The 11,520-nt window shown below is 34.9% G+C and overlaps 1 pseudogene; it reads left to right on the forward strand.

The window, feature by feature from the left end:
- Positions 1-8,935, forward strand: part of LOC107714986 (homeodomain-interacting protein kinase 1-like) — a 24,987-nt pseudogene extending 16,052 nt beyond the window's left edge.
- Positions 8,936-11,520: the final 2,585 nt, after the last annotated feature.

Here is an 11,520-nt window from a genome sequence, read left to right on the forward strand (position 1 = left end):
ACTATTCTGACGATGTCTTTCATACTTTTCTGGGCCTTGACAGTGTTATTTACTTGGCAGTCAATGTGACAGTCACAAGCCTCTCGATTTTCATCCAAAATATCTTAAATTGCGTTCCGAAGACGAACGAAGCTTTTACGGGTTTGGAACGACATGGGGGTAAGTGATTAATGACTGTGATTAATGGGGTGGAGTAACCCTTTAATGCATCCTTGCTGAATGAAAGTATCCATTTCTTTCAAAAAAAATAAAAAATACTGAACCCAACTTGCTGACCCCAAACGGTAGTGTATTATCAGCCAAAATGTTTGTCTTGTTTAGTTTTACATGACAATGAATCAGAAGGATAAGTCAAAGGCAGGCATTTATTCCATTTTTAATATGTGACTTTGGAAGACCTCTGAAAGAAAAGGGTGAAATTTCAACAAAAACAGTCAAGTTGTTAAAATCAGGTTGTTACGAGGTGGCTAGTGAGTCGCTGTCTTTACTGTCAAATGATATTGATCTGTTTTGTATTTGACATAATTTTTCTTCAATTTGTCACTATTACAATGATGATGGTGGTGGAAAGTCTTTGGCGAGTTACTTTCTCCGTCAGCTCAGCCAGTGTGTTGTAACCGTTCCACCCTTTCCTCCATCCTCAGTTCCTCCACACATCCCTCTATCCCTTCCCCAACCAGAGCAGCAGCACGCCGCTGACGGTGGCCTCCCTGCCCCTTCCAGTGGCCTTGGGCTCTCGGCGTCTGGAGCAGAGTGCCACCATGCTGGTAAACCTGCGCCCTGCAGTGTGACAACTACTTCCTCTTCTTCCTTCCTCTTTTTCGTTTACCTTCTTTGCATGTTGCAATTGCTGTTACTCTGTGATGTTACGAAGGCTGCTATGATTTGAAGCTATCAAATGAATTGATGTGATTTGCTATTTGCCCTTATTTCTTTAGGAGTTTTATGGTGGAAAGTGGCTGTTTTAGATTTGTTTTCTTCTTTCTTCACCTATCAATCATGATTTAACAAGGCGTTTTTCTCTTGGACTCGTGCTGCATCTCTTCTGGGCCCCAGGGCTCTATCCAGTGAAGCATGGCTGCTTGACTCTATGCAATCCAAATGATTTCTCTTTCCACAGACCCACTCCTGTGGCAACAAATGTCTCCCCATTGACTCATTCTCCTTTTTTCCTTCCACTGCTAACCAGTCCTTTCCTCTCTATGCAGATAAATTGGACTTGGTAATCACTTCAGTTAAATTCCCTGCGCAATTGTTATTGTTTTCTTGTGTATTTTGCATCTATTCTTCTCTTTATAAAAGGCTGATCTGCTCAAACTCTATCATGATTTTCTGACTCCCATTTCCCCTTTAAGCATGAAAGATTCACGATTAGTCAAGCAACATAATTGAGATGAAAATTGAAATTGACTTTCTCACTGTGTTGTTTTGTTTTAATGAAGTTCTGCATGATTTTAAGAGCTTGTAGGACAGGATCTGCTTTTCATGTATGACAGGAAGAGATCGAACGCAGACAGACTGAGCGTCGCCACGCTGAATGTGCTCATTATGCATCTTTCAATCAAAGTGCATTAATGTTTTAAGGCCTGTTTACACCAGGATTCACCGCAAAAAGGAGCTATATGAAAAGCAATTGTTGACAAAATGGGAGTGTGTGTATTGCATATTTATACTATACCTGCCCAGCACCATTTTATTACAAAAGCCTTGCTATTATTGATACAAGTTCTCCTGTATTGTCATAATTCAGTTTCTTCAATCACAGTTCACCTGTTTGGACATTAATGCTCTGGAGTGTTTTTCGAGTGTAAACAGGCCTTGTTGCCCCACATTAATAGAAAGGAAAATAGATTTGAGTTTCTGACAAAATGGTTTTGTTCAGTTGTCATTGTGTATGTGTTTTAGCAGGGCTGGCCAGCAGGGACCCAGCAGATCCTCATTCCCTCTTCATGGCAGCAGATGTCAGGCATGACCATGCACAATCCCAGCCAGCCTGTGCTTTCCAACTCACCCATGGGCTCTCTGCTCTCGGACAACACCACACAGCAGAACAGTAGCTGGAGGTTAGAAACGCCCCTACAGCAGTTTACACTTGCAGTTTTACACTTCAGGTTCTGTTGCAAACCTGGATTCATTCAACCATCAAGTCTGCTTTGTGTAAAAGCCTTACTATGGTGCTGTGCTCAAGTATGAATGCATCTGGGGTTTGCGTTAAAGGTGAATCTATATATATATCTATAATTTATAATATATATATATTAGGGCTGGGACAATAAATCGATGCATCACAAATGATTCTGCATTGATTCTGAGATTTTCCGAAGGCACCGCGATTCTCTCTTGAATCGATTCTGAGCTTAGTTTTTAACAGCAGATGGCACTGCGTGCTTTAGAAATAGCCGTATTCTGCTTGCTTCCAGTTCCTTACACACGCACCACTTGAACCTAAAATAATCATTCATAAAGTTCGAAAAGGTTGAAGTGAATTACAAGGATGTTCACAGTGGGCTGTGTTTACATTAATCTCGCATCATAAAAGCATAAAAGCCGATGTGCAAGTAAATTTAACCACTTACATTACTCAGCCGAACGCACAAGTGTTCTTCTTCGTGAGCATTTGAGTGTGTGGTTAAAAACTAGCTTAGAGCACCATCTGCTGTTAAAAACTAAGCTCAGAATCGATTCGAGAGAGATTCACGATGCATTCCGAAAATCTCAGAATCGATCCACGAATCTCGATGCATCGATTTATTGTAACAGCCCTAATATATATAATTTTTTTATTAATTTATAGTAATATGTGTATTTATTATTTGTGTGTATGTGTTTATAAAAATAATAATAGTAGTAGTAATAAATATATTAGTATTATATAGCAATTAATTACTAATTTAGTTATTGTAATTATTGTAGTTATTGTGTTTGTATTGTTTATATTATTGTTATTATTATTATTATTATAAGTCAGCTCAAAATAGAAGGAAAAAATATTAATAATATTGTTTCAAAATAAATAAACTACATTGTCTATTTTTCTATATATTCTAAATATTATTATTATTATCATATAACAATGAATTACAGGTACTGGTGTTATAATAATTAATATGATATAATTATTGTAGTTAGTGTTTTTATAATTATTGTTTATTATTATTATTATTATTATTATTAGTCAGCTCGAAATAGGAAAAAATAAATAATATTGTTTTAACTAAAAATAAATAAATAGAATTATTATTATATAACAATTAATAATTACTAATTGTGTTATTATTATTATTATTCACTGTCATTATTATTATTATTATTATTATTATTATTATTATTATTATTATTATTATTATTATTATTATTATTATTATTATTATTATTATTATTATTATTATTATTATTATTATTATTATTATTAGTCAGCTCAAAATAGATAATAATAATAAAATAAATAATATTGTTTTAATTAAGAATAAATACATTCTTATTTATTATTATGAATTATTATTATATAACAATTAATAATTACTAATTGTATTATTATTATTATTATTATTATTATTACAGGGCTCCAGACTGCGACCAATTTTTTACACTAAAAAAAGACATCAAATTACCACTATATCCAGTAGATGGCAGCAGAGGAGCACTTACTGACTATTAGTCATTTATTTCCACTTTTTTTGCTTTATATTTTGATATTATAAAATTTTGGCATAAAATATCAAATCATCAAGAAATCAATTTTTTTTCAAAGTTTTGCACTTTTCATGTATGAAGAAAAGTCACAAAGTGCCTTGAAAAACAAACCTTTGTTCAAACCTTTGTTTTTTATGCGACTGAATCACGCATAAAGTAAAGAGTGCTCCTTTTATAATCACTGAAGTTGTCGGTCAGTTCAATATAATACTATAGAAAGAATAAAAGTACATTTAATGATATTGGTATAATGGTATTTTTTTCATATAAAAATTAGATTTTGCACGTTACTGTTACTACTAATAAAAGTAAATTGTGTATGATTCCCAACTCCAACTCAGTGCTTTACTGTCAAATGTGCATTACCAAGAAATAAACGTGTAATAGTATTAGTAACTGCACTTGTTACTGCAAAACAGTAGTATTTTTATAATTAAATTATCTTTAATATACCCCCCCCCTTTGCTTGATTCAATTCAATTCAATTCAAGTTTATTTGTACAGCGCTTTTCACGATACAAATCATTGCAAAGCAACTTTACAGCAAATTAAGTTTCTTCAATATTTAGTGGTAGCTTATCAGTGGTGACAGTGGTCAGTCAATGTACATATGGCAGAAATGTACGGAAAAATCAATTTTAGAGATAGTGCCCATGTTGCTAGTCATTTCGTCTAGTTCATGTGTACTTATGGGTACACAGAGCAGTTGAGATAAATTCACATGTGCTTTGTTGTCTGATTACAGTGTTCAAAGCTTCCGGTGGTACTTATGTTGATGACAGAAAAGCATTTTGCAAATGTACTAAGTGTGAAAACAATTTAAAAGCAATGAACTTGAATATTGCACCCAGCTGTTCCCAAATGTATTTCCTCTTGTTAGCCAATAGAAATCGCTGCAGATTGACACTGGAACTTTGTTGCTGCTGATTATAATGTAGAACAACATGCTGCTGCCATGAAAACTGATTTTTTTACGAATTGCAAATAACTAATAACCAGTTACAATTCTCAAAACAGCATGCATTTAATACACTCTGCCAGGGGTCGACATGGAGGTCAGAGCGATGGGACGCAGCAGGGCTCTGCGCAGGGGCGTAACGTGAGCACACAGCCCTCCCACACAGGGGCAGCCAGCAGTCGAACACAGCAGAGTGGAGTGAAGAGGTCAAAGGGTCGACATGCCGAGAGCAAAGCCAGGTAACGCTGTTAATGAGTCTCAGGATGAGCAACCATCTTAAACAAGATAGTTTAAGACAGTTTATTAACACTGGATAGTGTTAAATAGATTGGAAAACATTGCATAATAAATTAGTTGATTTCAAGTCAAACTGTCCAAAATATGGTACTGTGTACTCAATTAAAATCAGTTTTCTGTCACAGACCCACGTCGTCCCAGCAGCCGGCTCCTTCAGTAGCGCACAGCTGCGGTGATGCGTCTCAACCCATCATCATCTCTGACACACCCAGCCCCGCCGTCAGCATCATCACCATCCACAGCGACACTGAGGACGAGGACGACAGGAAGTTTCCTCCTGAAAGGTGCAACATCACATTCACATCCCAATAGGGGTGTAACGGTACACGTATTCGTACCGTATGGTTCACTGGGCAAATTCCAAATGGAAGTGATCATCCCTATGCCTTTGAAGGGCAGAGCCCTTGGAGTGGAGACTTTGGAGTGAGCAGGGCACGTGGGTGCCATTATGTAGTCGTTTGGAATACACTTGACAAAGGGAGCGATGTAATTTCCTCATTATCTTCTACACTATCTATCTACACCCCTACATCCCAACCAAAACTCTTAGTGTAGTTACATTGTACTTGCTGTATATATGTGTATTTTTTTTTGTCTATTTGCTACATTATTTAGTATTTTCCTTGTCGAAATATATCATCACATATTTGTTTTGCTTTTTTGCTATATTAGTATTTCTATGTATTCCTAAACTAAAAATACCTAAAATAAAAAAGTATGGTAATCTTAGTTTAGAAAAAAAAAAAAAAAAAAAAAAATTCTGCCATAAAAAACAAACATATCAAAAGAATTTTGCAATAATTTACATCATCCCATAAAAATGTCTTAATGGCCCAGTGATGATCAAGATAATATTAATAAGCATAACATATGCTACTGTTCTAAAGTTTGAAAAAATAATAAAATTAAATGAATAAAATTCATTATTTTATTCAGTAAGGATGCATTCAATTGATGACAATAAAGACATTTATATAATGTTACACAAAATTTCTATTTCAAATAAATGCTATTCTTTCATGATTCCTGAAGGATCATGTGACACTGAAGACTGGAGTAATGATGCTGAACATTCAGCTTTGCGTCACAAAAAATAAATTACATTTAAAAATATATTCAAATAAAAAAATGGTTCTTTTAAATGGTTACAATATTTCAAAACTGTTTTTCCTGTATTTTTGATCAAAGAATGCCTTGGTAAGCCTAAGAGACTTACTTCAGAGACATGATTTCAAATGGTTCTTCTCTTGTGTGGCAGCTGTAGTGTGAACCAGCGTACAAACGTCATCAGCTGTGTGACTCTGCATGACTCCCAGGACTCGGACTCCTCCACCAGCACCCCTCTCAGCCCCAAATGCCTTCCCAACTTCGTTGAGAAAAACACACACTCCAAGTCTCTAGCCGTGGTCACGCCGTTGGTGAAAACACAGCTCTGGGATGGAGCGTCAGGAGGTCAGTGAGACTCATTCTGACTTCTAATCATCTAAATACTGAGCTTAAACGGGCCACATTCTGCACTACAGCTTTTTCCCTTCATGCCCCTTGCCCTTCCATTCATGATACACAAGGGTTGTTACATCAAAATGACCATTTTAGAATTAACCAGGATTACATTTTTTTTGTTACTGTACCTTTTTATATGAAAATGACCTCCGTTATGATTGGTTCACCACTTTACATGTGAAATGAGTAAGAACAAGTTGTTGAATATTGAATAGACTTGGATATACATATGTAAGTGGTCATATGATAATGTCTTGATTGTACAGATTTGACCCTTTAAGGTCTTTTTTCTGTATTTGTAGAGCAAAGTACTAATAGTTCTGGGAAGTCAAAGAAAGGAACGGCCTCACAGTCCAGCGACCGGCAAAACAGATCTCAGCCTCTCAACCTGAGCCAGGTACATCTGTACAGGTCCACTCCGGTTATTAAAGACCACATGACATCAGAATTAAAGTTTGTGGCTTTTAGTCAATGTCTGTTAGCTTTGAGGTCATCTAAAGTCAAAGGTTTGGGTTAGTGTGGTTTTTTTAAAAAGAAATTAATACTTTTATTTCAGCAAGGATGCATTGAACAAATTAATACAAAGTGAGAGTAAAGACATTAATAATGTTACAAAAGATTTCTATTTCAAATAAATGCTGTTTTTTGAACTTTCTATTCATTAAAGAATCCTGAAAAAATGTATCATGGTTTCATTAAAAATATTAAGCAGCACAATTTCTTTTAACATTGATAAAAAAAAAAGAAATGTTTCTTTACTATTATTAATTATTATCTGTGATCAATTATTAATAACGGTTCTTATTATGATCAGTGTCGGTTGTTGCTGCTTAATATTTTTGTGGAAACAGTGATCATTTTTTGGATGCTTTTATGAACAGAAAGTTCAAAAGAAATATTTGAAGTTTTTATTTGAAACAGAAATATTTTGTAATAAGTGTCTTTACTGTCATATTTGATGATTTGAATGAATCCTTTCCCTTTTTAAATCTTACTGTCACTTTTAATCAGTTTAATACATCTTTGCTGAATAAAACAAAATATTAATTTAAGGATCATGTGACATTGAAGACTGGAATAATGGCTGCTGAAAATTCAGCTTTGCATCACAGGAATAAATTACATTTTAATATATTTATGTACAAAAAATGCAGCCTTGGTGAGCATAAGAGACTTAAAAAAAAATAATAAAATAATAATAATAATAATAATAATCTATACAGGTAGTGTATCTGGCCCAGCTTCCTGTTTCAACAGCAAACACAACATGACATGAAAGAAAATTGTGTGCCTTGCCATTTCTAAGGGTGATTTCATGGCAAAATTTGGTGTATTTAAAAAAAAAAAATTGTATATATATAATCAGGTTGTTTTTTTTCCAACTGAGTCAAGTGATTCTTTATGCTTTTGATTCACTCTGTGATTCACTCAACAGGCGCAGCAATCAATGATGTCATCCCACGATCGTGCAGGGGGCGGATCCCTGAGACGCCAGCCCACCTACCCCCCTACAGGCCCCTCCCACTCCTACAGGCTTCATGAAGCGTCTCTTTTCGGCTCCGCCTCCAGTCTGTACGCATACCCTGCATCTGCAGCCCTGGCCTCGGTGTCGCAGGCCATGGACCAGCTGCACAATTCGGCCGGTTCCTCCTGCTCCTCTTCCTCTGGCCGGCACACGCGCACCGCCGGGCCGTACTCGGCCTCTCTGAGCCTTCTGCAGAAGAACAGTGCCATGGGCGTCATGTGTCAGGCTTCAGCTCCGTACCAGCAACAGCAGCTGTCTACACCGTCCTACCAGCGGTCTGCGGCGTTTCCCCACAGCCGGAGGAAACTCAACCAGTACCCGTACCTGTGAGGAGCAGCCGTCTGAACATGTGCGTTGATATATGGAAAATGCCAGGATGGTGTCATGGATCTTCACGTGGAAATGCCATTTTAGCTTTGTATATTTTATTTGAGTGTTTTATGTTCTTTTATGCATTTCAGTGGAGCACTTCTTGCATTTTCGATTATTTCAAACCATGTCATAAACACAAAACATTGGGCTGTTTCTTAAAATATCACCTGCAGAGAAGCCACTGGATGTCCAGAAGAAGAAAAAACATCACCTTAAAACACATCAAACTTTGTGTTTGACTAGGAAAAGAAACATGGCTGTTCAGAATAGCATACTATCATACTACTCTTACGATTTCTGCAGTATACAGTATGCAGAGCTAAGATACTTGATTTTTCCAAAGCAGCTTACAAATGAGAAATACAACAAAGTGATTCATACTGATGGTATAACAGAGCACAGTGTGTGGAATTATGTATCCCACAATGCAACACACTCGACTTAAATTACTAGATCATTCATTGTGGTGAATGAGTCAACACATTTTTGTATATCTCTCTTGACTTGTTCGATTGAACTGCCAAAAATTAGGATTTATTTTAACACGGTATTTTAGTTATACCGTTATATAGTTTATTTTAACACGTGAAACCACATTTATTATTATTATTACTTTTTATTGCAAAATCTGCTTATGCTTTTAGGTAAAAGATTTTTTTTAATTATTATTATTATTAAGATTTTAATTTTTTATATTATTTTCTTTACAATTATGCACCCTTTCCCCCATCTAATTCTTAATGCCATAATGCAAAAATCTCATTCTCATTACTTTAAGGTAAAATAATTACATATTATAATGTTTTTTTTTATGTTAGCTGGTTTTAAAAACAGCTCAGATCTTTAAAAAAAAAAAACTATTACTGTTATAATTTATTATTATTATTTTCATTAATTTTTTACTGAAAAATCTGCGTGCATACTGCATAAAAAGTGCAAAACAATCTTTTCCCTTGCAGAACTCAATATGAATATAGTGTGGTCGTGTGACAACAGTGTGGCATACTATTGTTTACATTTTTTTTTATCATTGCATAATGCCTTCTAACTTGCATAATTTTTTTTAAAGTGCAGTATGCTGAATGCAGTGTATACTGCACAGTAAGCAGTATGCTAGTATTCCATTCTGAACAAAGCCCATGTTGAACTGTCATGTCTGAAAATGTTAATGATATTTAAAATAGGCCACTTTTTTAAATCATGGAGGAATTTAATCTGATTTGATCTGGTAATTAGAGAATTATATTTCTTCAATATTTAAGCTGTCTTTGGGATGTGCGTCAGCAGACAAAGATATCTCCTGAATATAGTGTGGTCGTGTGACAACAGTGTGGCATACTATTGTTTAAATTTTTTTTATCATTGCATAATGCCTTCTAACTTGCATAATTTTTTTTAAAGTGCAGTATGCTGAATGCAGTGTATACTGCACAGTAAGCAGTATGCTAGTATTCCATTCTGAACAAAGCCCATGTTGAACTGTCATGTCTGAAAATGTTAATGATATTTAAAATAGGCCACTTTTTTAAATCATGGAGGAATTTAATCTGATTTGATCTGGTAATTAGAGAATTATATTTCTTCAATATTTAAGCTGTCTTTGGGATGTGCGTCAGCAGACAAAGATATCTCCTAGAACAGCTAAAATTATATTTATAAAGGTTTCATTGACGCCTGCCCAATTATAAAAATGTGTTGAAATGATACACAAGTGATGTCTCTCTGACAACACTAAAGCATTCTGTTGGCAGACCCAAATTTTATATTTGGGATGGTTACGTTTACAACATATTTTTAAGTGTGGCAGCACGACACAGGATGTCGTCACTGACTAGAAACTGAACAAGCCAAAATACCAGGAGAAAGTCAGCTAAATATGATACACAGCAAATATATATCAAATTTATGCTGAAATGTATTCCTTGTTAAAATTGAATTGTTTATTATTATTATTAAACAGTCTTGTTTACTCAGTCACAAAATAACCATAATATGTTTTAAAATAGTTTTTTTTCATATATATAATGTTTAATAAGTGACATTTTATTTCCATATACATTTTTGTGACAGAGCTCTGTAGTTGCACCCTAAATAATCAAGGTTTTGCTTTCAATATAACTTTCATTGTGCTTTATTTATTTACTGAATATATGTGGACTTCTAATGATGTATGTAAAACCAAAAAATAATTGTGCTTTCTTTTAAATAATTTTAATTGTCTTCAACTTTGTATAATTTTTTACATTGGTTTAAAAGTATCCTCTTATTCGACTAGCACTTATGTTTATTATTTGATTTGTATTTTATGTTTTCTCCATAAATTAAGAGTGAATTTGTCAGTGTGATTTGTCAGGATGGTTACTTGTCATTTGTTCTGTAATGTCGTCAGCACAACATGATGTGTCTAAAAGACGATGGTGTGTGTGTGTGTGTTTGTGCACAGTGAAATCAGAGCAGGAACTCACAGATTATCAGACTATTTAGATAGCGCTTAAACAGATGGTTAACATGTTAGCTGTTCATCTCAGTTGATCTTAGAGCACTTCATGTGTCGTACTGAGCTTGTCTTGTGAATGTTGCCGGGGTTCTTGGCTTTGGTGCAATGATGGCTGTTTATACTGGTTTATCACCATGTGAAGTGGAGTGCAGAGTAGATAAAATCACAATAAACTTTCATCCAGAACACGGTGTGTGAGTCTGATCAATCTGAGGCTGCAGTAGTGATGAATGAAGCCGCTTACTACACTCGTAGCTGTAGTTTTATTTTTATAATCTCTCTAAGGGGAATGTATTTTGGTGATAATCCATTGTCGCTGCCTTCTTTAGAGCCAGTTTGGCTTTTCTCCCACTGGTGCTATAAGAAATGATGCCTTTACGGAAAGGTTGGGACTTGAGTTGTCCTCTGTGAATTGGATATCCATCCATCCATCTATCCATCCATTCTCCAAACCACTCTTCAAACAGATCTCAGCTTCTCTCTCTCTCAAAAAAAAAAAGATAGATAGATAGACAGACAGACAGATGGACATAGAAATGTAATGACTTCATATAATAATAATTAATCTTATTTTATCCATCCATTCTGCGGGCAATTAATCAAAATATATAATAAAAATAATAATATATTATAAATATGATTCATTTCTCACACACATATATATATATAGATTAT

This window comes from Sinocyclocheilus rhinocerous, unplaced genomic scaffold (genome assembly GCF_001515625.1).
Source record: "Sinocyclocheilus rhinocerous isolate Xijiao unplaced genomic scaffold, SAMN03320098_v1.1 scaffold28, whole genome shotgun sequence".
Classification (NCBI taxonomy): Eukaryota; Metazoa; Chordata; class Actinopteri; order Cypriniformes; family Cyprinidae; genus Sinocyclocheilus; species Sinocyclocheilus rhinocerous.